Raw genomic sequence first — 12,537 nt, 5'->3', positions numbered from 1 at the left:
TTTTCAGGCAGAGCGTTTTGGTGGAAGTGCCCTGTATGAATGCCATAAATACCCTGTTTATCATCTCACGTCTAGCTGGGATGTATTTTCTTATTCAACCTCAAAAACTTTTTAAAAAGTGCCGCAGCCCTGAGTTTCCCTTTTTCCCTGCTTTTTATTTACACTTGCCACCCCCCCCCCCTTCCCGACAGTGACAAATGGCTCCAGTGTCCCATGCATTATGATCTTGCCAATTAATCTGACAAATGCACAGCGCATGGTACCGAAGATGAATTCGCTCGCGTCACGTCGTCCGCGGTGCGAACTTCTCACGGAAGATGGGGGGGGGGGTCACGCTTTCCGTGGATCGACCCAGCGCCGTCGGGAATGGGACGTCGAATCCAGCCACACAAACAGCAGCCTGTCATGTGTGTTTTTCTCGCCCCAGAAACGTTACCGGCGACCGCGGTGTCTCGGAGAATTCCTTACTCTCGGGGGAGACATGTAAATTCTGTGTGTAATGAAACAACTGACCCATTTTAATAAGTCATAAAGACTGATTGAAAGTTGTATATTAATAATGTCGGCGCGGCGGCTGGTGCAGGTGAGGCCGTGCGTCCGGCCCGATCCCCCGACTGCCGCAGCCTGGCTGAGTGCGGTCTGCTCCGGGTCAAGGACAACCCGCCGGGGCAGAAGGGAAAATTTAAAGAATTCCAGAGAGGAACCGGAGAAAGTCAAAGGAAGGTGAAGACTTTCTCTGTTGTTAATTTAGTAGGTATGGAGCAGTAGGAGATTCACCCCCTCTGCCCGGCACCAAGGCAACCTGCCAGGTGAAGTAGGATCTGCTTCATCCCCCAGTGTTTTTGAAGGACCTCGCTGAGAGGCCTGGACAGGCATGCCCCCACCAGGACGTGCTGGAGATGTCTTCACCTGGCAGGCGATTGATGGAATGCTCCCTGAGGGAGAGGAAGAAGGACAGCTGCAGGCAGCTCCCTGCGGACCCATCCTCTAGGGCATCGGCTGATCCAAACCCCTCGCTGTCCTCCTTGAAGTTCTACCTGGCTTCTTCCCCAAAAGTGATGCCTGCTCCACTTTAGCACCCCTTTTCTGAGGCTTGAGGTGGGTGCCAACCCAACAGAAGGAGTCTTACAGAAATTGTTGTTGGGTTATAACCTACACCTAGTGAGCATGCACTACTTTGAGGAAAGTGCTTCCTGTCTTGGGAGGCTAGACGTCCAGCCCTGTCACCCCCCAAGCTGTCCATGCCTTGTCCTTCACCCTGAGGCTTGTAGTAGCTGGAAGCTCTCTAAAGTCAACCTTATCAGAGTGAATTATGGGAAATCTGGAATTGTGCAGTCTGTTACACAGAGAAATTCACGTACCTTCGCAATCGGGCTTGCGGGTAAACTGCTCATGCGCTTCAAGAAAACTTCCTCGTCAATTTTCTTGTTAATGGCGGAACACCAATGGAGAAAATCGTCCAACAGTGGACCTGACTGAGAGCTATGTGAATTTTGGCATGTGGGCTGGGCAGATTGAAATGCAGTTCTTTGCATTTCCATAAGCATCCTGTTGCTCACTTTCACACAGAGATGCCGTGGTCCTTGCCGGCGTTTCCCTGACCGTTCTTCCAACCTAACAGCTGATGAGCCGTCCTTCACGGCTCTCCAAGAAGCACATTCAGTTCTGTCCTGGTCTCGCGGCCGGCTTGCAGAGGGGTTTAAAGCCGACACTTCTGTTTATGCACACTTCAGCTCCTGGTGACACAGTGTGAGTTTGAGAAAAGAAACAACATATTTTACATTATTCAAAGATGATGCAATGCCAAATAAACCAATGCAACCTAAAAAAAAAAAAAACACTTGAGAATTCATTAAACAAGTCACGCTCTGGTGCAATAAACAGATGTGTCCTATTTACACTAATAACAAGCGTAACTTTAACTATATTGATTTTAGCAGGTGATTATGGGCACTGACCTCTCTTGAAAGATTCATTCCTCACTGATGCTGCGTGGCCTCGCAGGCCTTTGATGATGCAGCACATCTTTCTGCATTTCAAACATGCCTCCGCCCAGCGGCTCACCCCGCTGTCTCTGGTAGTATCGTCGGGAACAAAGGGCTGTCAGCACTGCACCTCGAGGAGGCCTCCCCGCCACTGCTGGTTCTCTTCTCCACCCGGGCCGCTCGCGGTTCCTCTGAAGGATCCCACATGCAATTATTGGTATTTTTAGAGTCCGTCGTAAAAGCGATCCCATCGGATTCTCCGCAGAATCCGAGAGCTCATTTCTGCCGTAACCAACTTACAGGAATCACTGTTAAGATGCGGCTCCCGTCAATGCCCCGGATAATTACTATAATGCCGAAATCCTCCGTAAATCATTCGATGAATTACTGTCATTTATAGTGTATGATTGTTGCAATACACTACTGATGTTAATTTCTAATTTAATAATCTCAAAACGATAACTGCGTTAAACAGGTCGTCGATATCGTGCGAGTAAAAGGACAGAAAATAGCTTCAGACATTTTAGAATAACGTTCTGCAGCTCTGTCACTCTGACATTGGCTTCTTGAATATCTGCTGACTCCCCCGTGACAGGACATCAGTGGAGAGATACGGTTCACCAAAGACACATCGTCGTCCGTCTCGACGATAAGCGCTTACAAGCGCGTACGACGGGATGAGAAAAGGCGTGAAAACAAATTCATTCTCACCAGATTAAGCTTTATGATCTAAACGTTGTAGTCCGCGTATTCCCAGGAATGCTTTCATCTTTTAAATCTGTCACTTAATAGAGTCATTTGTAACTGATCATTTTCAGTATAGTTTATATAGTTTAATTTGTTTCTGTATTGTTAAGGAATGCATAGCTCAACAGCAGAATCACCTTACAGAAGCATGCCTAACGACAGGTGTTAATTAAAACATGCAAAAAAGAAGAAACAGAATTTTAAAGGAGCAGAGAGGAGACCTTAAAAAGGCCTAGTTTACTGTCGGTGCTTCCAACTCCACGGCTGACCCTTATAACTACATGGTCCTTCGTTTGGGGAACGGGTCCGTTTTGGGGCACTGAGGCTGATGTCCCCTAGGCTGCTTCAGGATTATCGTCACTCTGATCTCTGCTGTTTGTGGGGACGGCTCTCACTATGTCACCTCATCGAGATGCTTCGTGTTAGCTATCGAGGCACCGATGGATGGCGGGGGAACGGAACGTTTGAGGGATTCGGTGAGTGAGGAGTTTCTCCTCTGCTTCTCCTTAGCATGTTTGCGAGAGGGCAATCGCAGCCTCCTGTGGCAGACGCTATCACCGTCCAATCAGAATGCGGGCTCAATCAAGCAACGTGCGCTCGGGGAAAACGTGTCGTATTTGTAGCTGAGCTTCACAAAACCTTTAGCATTACGCTAATTAAACGCAGCCAGAACGTGGCCGCAATGAAGTTCCGTTTTCCGCTGCTGAGTCGTCGTTACATTTAAGATGGTGCTCTGTTTACAAAACAAGCCAATTTAAACGTGGAGCGGTTCTTATTCAGCAGAACAAACACCCCGCACTCCGAGGGCATTTAAAAAACAATCTTCAAGGCTGCTGGATAGCAGAAGCTCTGTTTCTGCAATTATTGCCATTAGGTCAGAAGGGTTAATCTGATTGTGCGATCCCCCCCCCACCAGACATCAGAGTACTCCTGCCCCCGAGGTCATAGTGAGAGCTGTTACAGGCGGTAACTGTACAACACGTGCAGGCAGGAAGGCAGGACTAATAAATGGCCCGGAAAGGTCCCGGGAGAAACATGGATCATTTCAAATGCTCTTATGTGGGTGAGGGGAATGTTATATATTTGTACAGAGGGAAAATTGAATAAGCACCCTGGGTTATGGCGTGCGGGGCCTCAGACAGGGCCTTTGCTGGATTTGTTTATTAGCTTTTGCAATAGAAGTGTGTGCAATAAAATAAACTGGTGGTATTTGTGTAACAGACGCTGTGGTTAATGTTTTATGAACCGCTCCTCTTGCCATCAAAGAAATATTCTATACATGTCGTCACTGGCTTATGACCTATGCAGCTCATGACCGATCGCCTTTACGACCGTTCTGAGGCGGCAGATACGTGGCCACGACTGCGCCGAGTCTGGCAGCTCCAGTGCCGCCCAGCGTGAGTGCATGACAGTTTTCGCCCCAACTGTCGGCAGCAGTGAACTAAGAAAATGGTGATGAAAAGGTTTAAAAAACACCAAACCATATAACTTAGTGATGATACAATTTTATTTTACAGTACATTATACATATAAAATATAAAGTGCCAACAGCTTACGACTGCGATCGGTTCCGACTCAATTTGGTTGTAAGTTGACGACAACCTGTATTTTAGAAGCATGTACAGTATGAGTAGTGCGAGACACACTGGTACCCCGTTGGAGTGGTTTGGTGCAGGAAGATAAAACATCACACATCCATCTTCCACTTATTTTGAGTGGAGTGGCATTGAGTCTGGGGTCTTTCTCAGGAAGCACAGGGCCCAAGGTAAGGGTACCAGTCCATCACAGGATATGCCAATTTAGAGATGCCAATTAGCACAGCTGCATGTTTAAGGGCTGGGTGAGGCTCACCCACACTGGAGGGCACACATACAGCAGATGCAGAACAGAAGTGGGATTCAAACCCCCAGCCCTCCCAGTGTGACCCATGATGCAATCATTTGAGGTGTGATATTCCTCATTGGACCGGAAGCCCCATCTTATCCGCAGGCCCAGACTCCCTGCATTTAAACAGGCCTGTAATGCCGCTCCCAGTGGGGTGGGGGTGCTGTGTATACCATGATGCTCTCTGATGGCAGAGCTGTGAAAGCACTCCGCCTACTGCTTAATGTCTGCCTACTGCTTAATCGCTCATTGTGTGTTGTTTGACCTGCGCAAGAAACATTTCCCTTAATTTTTAAAATATTCCGGATGATGAAACAATTTGTTAGAACTTCAAACGCAGGCTTCCCGGGAAGGTCGACTGTGTGAGGGCCACCCGGGCGGATTCGAGTGAGAATAGGACGACAAAGGGAAGTGAGCGTCGCGACCTACCGCTTACTACTAAAGGGACGTGGCCATCTTCAGATGAGCAGGCTAGGGGAACCTATAAGAGCATTAGGTGATGAGGGAGATAGCGTGTACCATAGTTTCTGGTGAGGCTGATTGGTCCCTTGTAACATGTACCATAGTTTCCGGTGAGGCTGATTGGTCGTTTGTAACGTGTACCATAGTTTCTGGTGAGGCTGATTGGTCCCTTGTAACATGTACCATAGTTTCCGGTGAGGCTGATTGGTCCCTTGTAACATGTACCATAGTTTCCGGTGAGGCTGATTGGTCCCTTGTAACATGTACCATAGTTTCCGGTGAGGCTGATTGGTCCCTTGTAACATGTACCATAGTTTCCGGTGAGGCTGATTGGTCGTTTGTAACGTGTACCATAGTTTCTGGTGAGGCTGATTGGTCCCTTGTAACGTGTACCATAGTTTCCGGTGAGGCTGATTGGTCGTTTGTAACGTGTACCATAGTTTACGGTGAGGCTGATTGGTCGTTTGTAACGTGTACCATAGTTTACGGTGAGGCTGATTGGTCGTTTGTAACTTGTACCATAGTTTCCGGTGAGGCTGATTGGTCGTTTGTAACTTGTACCATAGTTTCCGGTGAGGCTGATTGGTCGTTTGTAACGTGTACCATAGTTACCGGTGAGGCTGCTTGGTCCCTTTCCGGTATCCATGGTGCGCTGTGCCTGTGATTCTTCATCAAAGTGTCTGCTCTATAAACCGGACCAAAAGTACGACAGACAGCTTCTGAGATGCAGCCACACTCCCGCTCTTCTAAACTGTGGCTTTGCTTGCAAAAATGTGTTCCCTTTTGTTTATGAATGACAGTGATTCTTTTATTTTCCTTTTTTTCCCTTATCCTTGCAAATATGTGATAAAAGGGGAGCTCTTGGCATAATAGCTACCTACAGCTGAAAAACAGAAAATAATCACCGGCTCGTGTCGAGCGGAATCTGCACTGTTGATCCGCAGGCAGCGTAATGGGAGGCTGATTTGGCCAGTCTACCTTATTATGACTCACAGCTGACACGTCTCTTTAAAATCATCTGTCATGTGTCAGGTGAAAAACAACCAAAAACCAGTCGCTCCCAAAAAAGTCTTTTAACCTGTTACATTATCCTGCCGAAATGTCATGAAATTACTGGCACATTAAGTTCTGTAGTTTGTCTTGCTTTTGATATATTTATCACTTTAACAGGCTTTGGGGTTTTTCTTCGTGTTTTGTTGCGCGAGCTGCACCAGAAATTGTGCACGTTTGCATTCTGAGGCGGGCGGCTCTTTGAAAAGACGCCGGCTTCCTGTAGCCGAGAGACACTGCTGACTCCCACACTTTATACAGGAATTACACATTTGTGAGGCTGAATCAATGGCATTAAAAGGGGCTTTACTCCGCAAAGCTGCCATTCTGTTTCAAAGTCCGCTCTCAGCAGACTTCCCTTTTCCTCGCTCCCATTTGCATAAATATTATCATCAGTGAAAGTGCGCTTCACAACTTAAACATCTACTTTGTATAAGACAAATTATTTCAGGAAGTCAGCAGTAGTGTGATGAATATCTGTTCATTGGTTTCTCTCCGTAGTACTAAAATCCTAATTTAAGGGCCCCGCTGGTTATATTTGTTGACACAGACAGTTTATTTCGTTTCTGAGGCCTTCATGAGGTGTGGAGGCTTTTAATTTTGCGATTGTTTAAGTTTTTCACCATGAAAATTGACATAAAAGAGTATGATGCTGTTGGGTAACAGGCTCACTCGGGCGGTAACGTGTCGCATGTCACGTGTAAATGTGAACATCCTGCCGGTTACCACCGTCCCCGTGACCCGGTGACCCGGCTAATCCCGTTTCACGGTGTACGCTTCTCTCCAGAAGCTGCCCGGCCCGCAGCCTGATATATTCACGCTGCCGTATGTTTGTGCTTTAGAGGTTTTCCTGCCCTCGGCCAACGCGAGTTCACTTTGTGAACTTGCAGATTCTTCCTGGCATGTGATTTCACCCCAGATGTCAGTAATGTCTGTGTGGGATGACAGCATCGTGCCTCAGCAGGTAGCACCATGTCCTCACATCTCCTGGGATGGGGGTTTGGCTCCCACCCAAGCCTGTGTGTGTGTGTGTGGGGGGGGGGTGTTATGTCCTTCCTCTGGGTTTTCCGGGTTCCTCCTGCGGTTCTGACCCACATGGTTTGGGTAACTGGGTAATTTAGAGACACAGACATGGTTGAGTTTGTGCCCTGCAATGGGCTGGCGTCCCGTCCAGGATGCACCGTGATTCCTGGGACAGACTCCCGTCTCTGTGTGACCCTGTACTGGATAATGGACTCAATGTATAAGAGCTGCTCCCTTTCTGCAGCTGCTGCCAGAGTCTAGTTTAACCAGATAGTTTAACCCAGGATAATATGGTTTATTTACACAATCCTCATCCTATTAACGGGCATACTAGTCTATAGTGAGAAATCAGAGGACATCAGGAAGAAATTATATGGAGTTAAGGACCTGGCAAACTTGGGACGATTCCATTCATCTTCGGGAAGATCCGCGCGTCCGTTTCCATCACCTCCTTCAGGAATAAATTATAGAAATTTATAATCCAGGCTCTCACACCCCTCACCCTCCCCATCGGTCAATTATAACACGGTATTGATCAGTTCCGAGAGAATCTGTTAAAGGAGCACAAGGTGGAATCCGCCCCGTATGCAGACTAATATGATAAATGCCTTTAATTCCATGTTTCATTACACAGCAAACTAAATAAATGGTCTGATTAAACAGCCCTGGCTGCCGGACCGTGCAATCCCACGACTTTCTGGCTCTTTCTCTGAGAAGGTTAAAAGACTCCCCTCCTATCTGACTACCTGAAATCATTCATATTTTAGGAAAAGAGTAAGAATTCATCATACTTGCCTAGAAAAACAGAGACTGAGATGATATGGCGGAGTAATCTAATCCGTCTGTATTTGCGAGTGCATCGCGGGCCTTATCTGTCACGCGCGCTTCCCCTGACGGCACCGCGCTGGAAGTCCCCGGGCTGCGTTAGCGGGTGAGCTGGGAGAGCAAGGGCGCGCGGTGGAGCAAGCGGCCTGTCGACACCGCCTGCCCGCCGCCTCCACCCCGCCGCCGCCGCCACCGCCGCCTTGCGCGCCCACCTGCCCGCCGCGCTCCATCGGGGACGCCTGTTCCGGCAGCCCTGGGGGCGCCGTGGTCCCAGGTCAGCAGATGGCCCTGTGATTATTATTTCCAGTCTGTCTTACCTGACCATTTCCTCACTCCATGAACAGCTGTTTCACTCGCTTCACTGATACGCTACATGAGTAGCCATTTTTCTTCCGGTCTTAACTTTGTACATAATATAAATCTTTAGCGTGACCCTGCTCCCGGCGTCGTCCACCTGTGTCTTACCGCAGGCGCAATCTCCCACTAGGCTTTTACGTCCCCCCCCCCTCCTTTTTTCCCCTCCCTTCTTCCTCCCCCCTTTACCCGCTGAATCTAGGACTATTAGCAAAACTTCGCGGAACTAGATGATGACATTTCCGTCATTCTCAAGCGCAGAGGAGCGGGAGGCCAGCGGTGCGGCGTTTAAGTCCTGCCCTTGGAGAAGGTGAAGGACCATCCCTCGTCCTCGTCCAAGGGAGCCTGGTGGCTGTGTTGTGATCGCATTTCTCTTAAAAAAAGTTTCGAACAGAGAAAAGTGGCCCTTTCAGGGAAACACTGAACTACTTAAAGTCACTAGATAATAAGTACAACCCAATAACGGTATGTGGTTCTTTGAATTTAAATAGGAACTTTACAGATGGCAGGGAATAGAATCTATATTCCACACCGCCATGGAAACTGATGGAGTCTATATTCCACGATGCCATGGAAACTACAAGAATCTATATTCCATACTGCCATAGAAACTGTTAGAATCTATATTCCACACTGCCATGGAAACTGATGGAGTCTATATTCCACAATGCCATGGAAACTACAAGAATCTATATTCCATACCGCCATAAAAACTGTTAGAATCTATATTCCACACTGCCATGGAAACTGTTGCAATCTATATTCCACACTGCAATGGAAACTACAAGAATCCATATTCCACACCGCCATGGAAACGATAAGAATCTATATTCCACACCACCATGGAAACGATAAGAATCTATATTCCACACCACCATGGAAACTATAAGAATCTATATTCCACACTGCCATGGAAACTACAAGAATCCATATTCCAAGCCGCCATGGAAACTATAAGAATCTATATTCCACACCGCCATGGAAACTATAAGAATCCATATTCCACACTGCCATCAAAACTATAAGAATCTATATTCCACACTGCCATGGAAACTATAAGAATCCATATTCCACACTGCCATCAAAACTATAAGAATCCATATTCCACACCGCCATGGAAACGGATAGAATCTATATTCCACACCGCCATGGAAACTATAAGAATCTATATTCCACACTGCCATGGAAACTATAAGAATCTATATTCCACACTGCCATGGAAACTACAAGAATCCATATTCCAAGCCGCCATGGAAACTATAAGAATCCATATTCCACACTGCCATCAAAACTATAAGAATCCATATTCCACACTGCCATCAAAACTATAAGAATCTATATTCCACACCGCCATGGAAACTATTAGAATCTATATTTCACACCGCCATGGAAACTATAAGAATCTATATTCCACACTGCCATCAAAACTATAAGAATCTATATTCCACACCGCCATGGAAACTATAAGAATCTATATTCCACACCGCCATGGAAACTATTAGAATCTATATTTCACACCACCATGGAAACTATTAGAATCTATATTCCACACCACCATGGAAACTATTAGAATCTATATTTCACACCACCATGGAAACTATTAGAATCTATATTCCATACTGCCATAGAAACTGTTAGAATCTATATTCCACAATGCCATGGAAACTACAAGAATCTATATTCCATACCGCCATAAAAACTGTTAGAATCTATATTCCACACCGCCATGGAAACTATAAGAATCTATATTCCATACAGCCATGGAAAGTATATTCAATCTGCTTGTTGAGTCTGACCTAACTCATGACGTTAAAATATTTCCAGGCCAAACAAACCGTAATGACAGCAAGGTATCGTTTAGGGTGAAAGTCGGCTAAATTCCTTTAATGTAAGCAAAAAAGAGGGGATGGGGAGAGAATGAACGGGTAAAAAAGGGGCTAAATTCCTTCAATTTAATGTTCTCCCAGGAGGGATTATTGGTATATCATTACAGGCTTGGTGCATCATTTTTGGTTCAGTACATACAATGAAATTAAGGAACACATTTCTTGACAAAAGTGGAACCTTATTTCACAAGTAGATGTTCAGCATGAAAAACATTATGCTAATTGGGGCTGTGAGTTTGTTACAGCCAATCCTAATTACTGTCAGTCATAATCATAATAATCGTTTTGGAACATTTTGATTTCCCATAAAATTACACCAACACTGAGGAGAGAGTAGCTGATAAAACCAAAATTGTCCATTGGCTCTGTTATACCGAACTCGACTATATTGCTCAAAACGCATCCAACGTGCTAATTCGTTTAAGACGACATCATCTGAAAGTGTGAAGGACCGGAGCAAGGCGTTCATTTACAGTAGCAGAGAACATTCATTTCGATTTGTATGACGTTGTATTTTCAATTTAAAAATTCAATATATTTTTTACAACGTGCAAATAAGCATCTCTTGTTATTCAGACATGCTGATGGGCAGATTTGTTTTCAACTTTTTCTAATTCTGTTTGTGTCTATAATAACAAATAACCTCAGAACAAATTCCATTTTCCCAGCTTCACCAAAATTGCACCGAACTGTAAACCCAACTTGAGGTTTGTACTAAACCATGAATTTTGAGTACCATTACACTCCTAATACTAAACATGGAAAAAATGGTAACCATGGCTGTCTAGTTTACACAGTCATTTCCTCTTCTCTTTTTCATGACATGGAAAGTGGTATAAAGACAGTTCTTTAGTTTTTTTTTATTTCAGATCGAAAACACTGCGGCATTTTGGCCTGTACCTGGGTTGGCCCTGAGAAACAGTATTGCCATGTGACTGAAACATCAAAGACTTAACAAACAAGTATCTATATTGACTAATTTTCACCAGCCTAATTATAAACAAGCCCTTTCCAACCAGAACTCACAGTGTGATCGCTGGCTTGGCTATCCCTGGGGAGCACACCTGTCAAGTTTTGGATTTGAAAATAAGGGAAATTTTCCGGCACCCACCACCCCAACCAAGCTCCAGTATCCCTTACATTTTAAGACAGGTGTACAAGAAATCTAAAATAACCACTTGTAATTTACATTTTATTTTAATTAAACATTTTCTTTTAATTTCTATTTCTCATGTTCACTCATGTGGCTCTCTGGCATTCACTAATGACTTATTATACTGATTTGTTGCAGACTTTGTATCCTTGTTGAAGTCGTCACAGAAGGTGAAAGTAACGTTGTTTTTGGCACACAGCATTGCCATTTTAACCTCCGCATTTATGACCTGGTTAATGTTGTAAATGACCTGCAGACTACAGCAGCTGGCAGTTCTCGTCAGGCTACTGACAGTTCAGTTTGGAGAGGCAGAGGAATTTTTCTTTAAATGATATTAAAATACGGGAGATTTACGGGAAAATACTAATACGGGAGGACGGCGGGAAAGAGGGGTAAAATACGGTAGTTTCCCGGCCAAAACGGAAGACTTGACAGCTATGCTGGGGAGAGAGTCATACACAGTGAAAATGAGAGGGGGGTTGCCTGTAGTGAACACTTGAAGCACACTTAACATTCATAGCTGCGTTCGCGTTGTGACTCCCTCATTCTGTCTGGCACCATGTTCACGGTCAGGCGGTACAGGCGAGGCTCGCTCTGATTGATGCCCCCTCTGAGATCCTCCAGTGACACTGGCAGCCCTATAACTGCGTGCAGCTGCTGCACCCTGATAGGTAAATTGCATCTAATAAAGTTAGATACAGCTAATGGCTGATGCTAACTTATTAGAATCCAAATCATGGACACATGGATTTACAGCAGTCTCTGGAGGGAAAGTCAGGTGACTGGGTTCCCCGTTTCCAGTCATGCTTTTGTCTTAGTTTGTTAGCCAAATCGGCTCCTTCATTCCTCGTCTCCCCATGCAGACTCCATCAGTCCTGAGGAGGTGCGGCCGACGTCTCGCCCCCAAACTGCTGACCCCATGGCAGTGACACATTAACCTGCGGAGATGATTCTACATGCAGTCACCAGCCCCCGCTGCATGTCCTGCTGTCCACAGTTTGTAGATCAAAACCGTCAGCGGGAGGGTGCAGGTGAAGAATGTGTGTCCTGCACTTCCTAACACTCTCTGAGCAAATTCCCTACGCAATAAGGCCACTTAACGTGGAGGGCATTCACCTCTGCTGAGCTCTGCTTCTCTCTCTGTGACAGCATGGCGCCGAGTGAGCGG

The sequence above is a fragment of the Paramormyrops kingsleyae genome, chromosome 11, assembly GCF_048594095.1.
Source record: "Paramormyrops kingsleyae isolate MSU_618 chromosome 11, PKINGS_0.4, whole genome shotgun sequence".
Classification (NCBI taxonomy): Eukaryota; Metazoa; Chordata; class Actinopteri; order Osteoglossiformes; family Mormyridae; genus Paramormyrops; species Paramormyrops kingsleyae.
The sequence above is the reverse complement of the archived record's forward strand: the minus strand, read 5'-3'. Positions refer to the sequence as shown.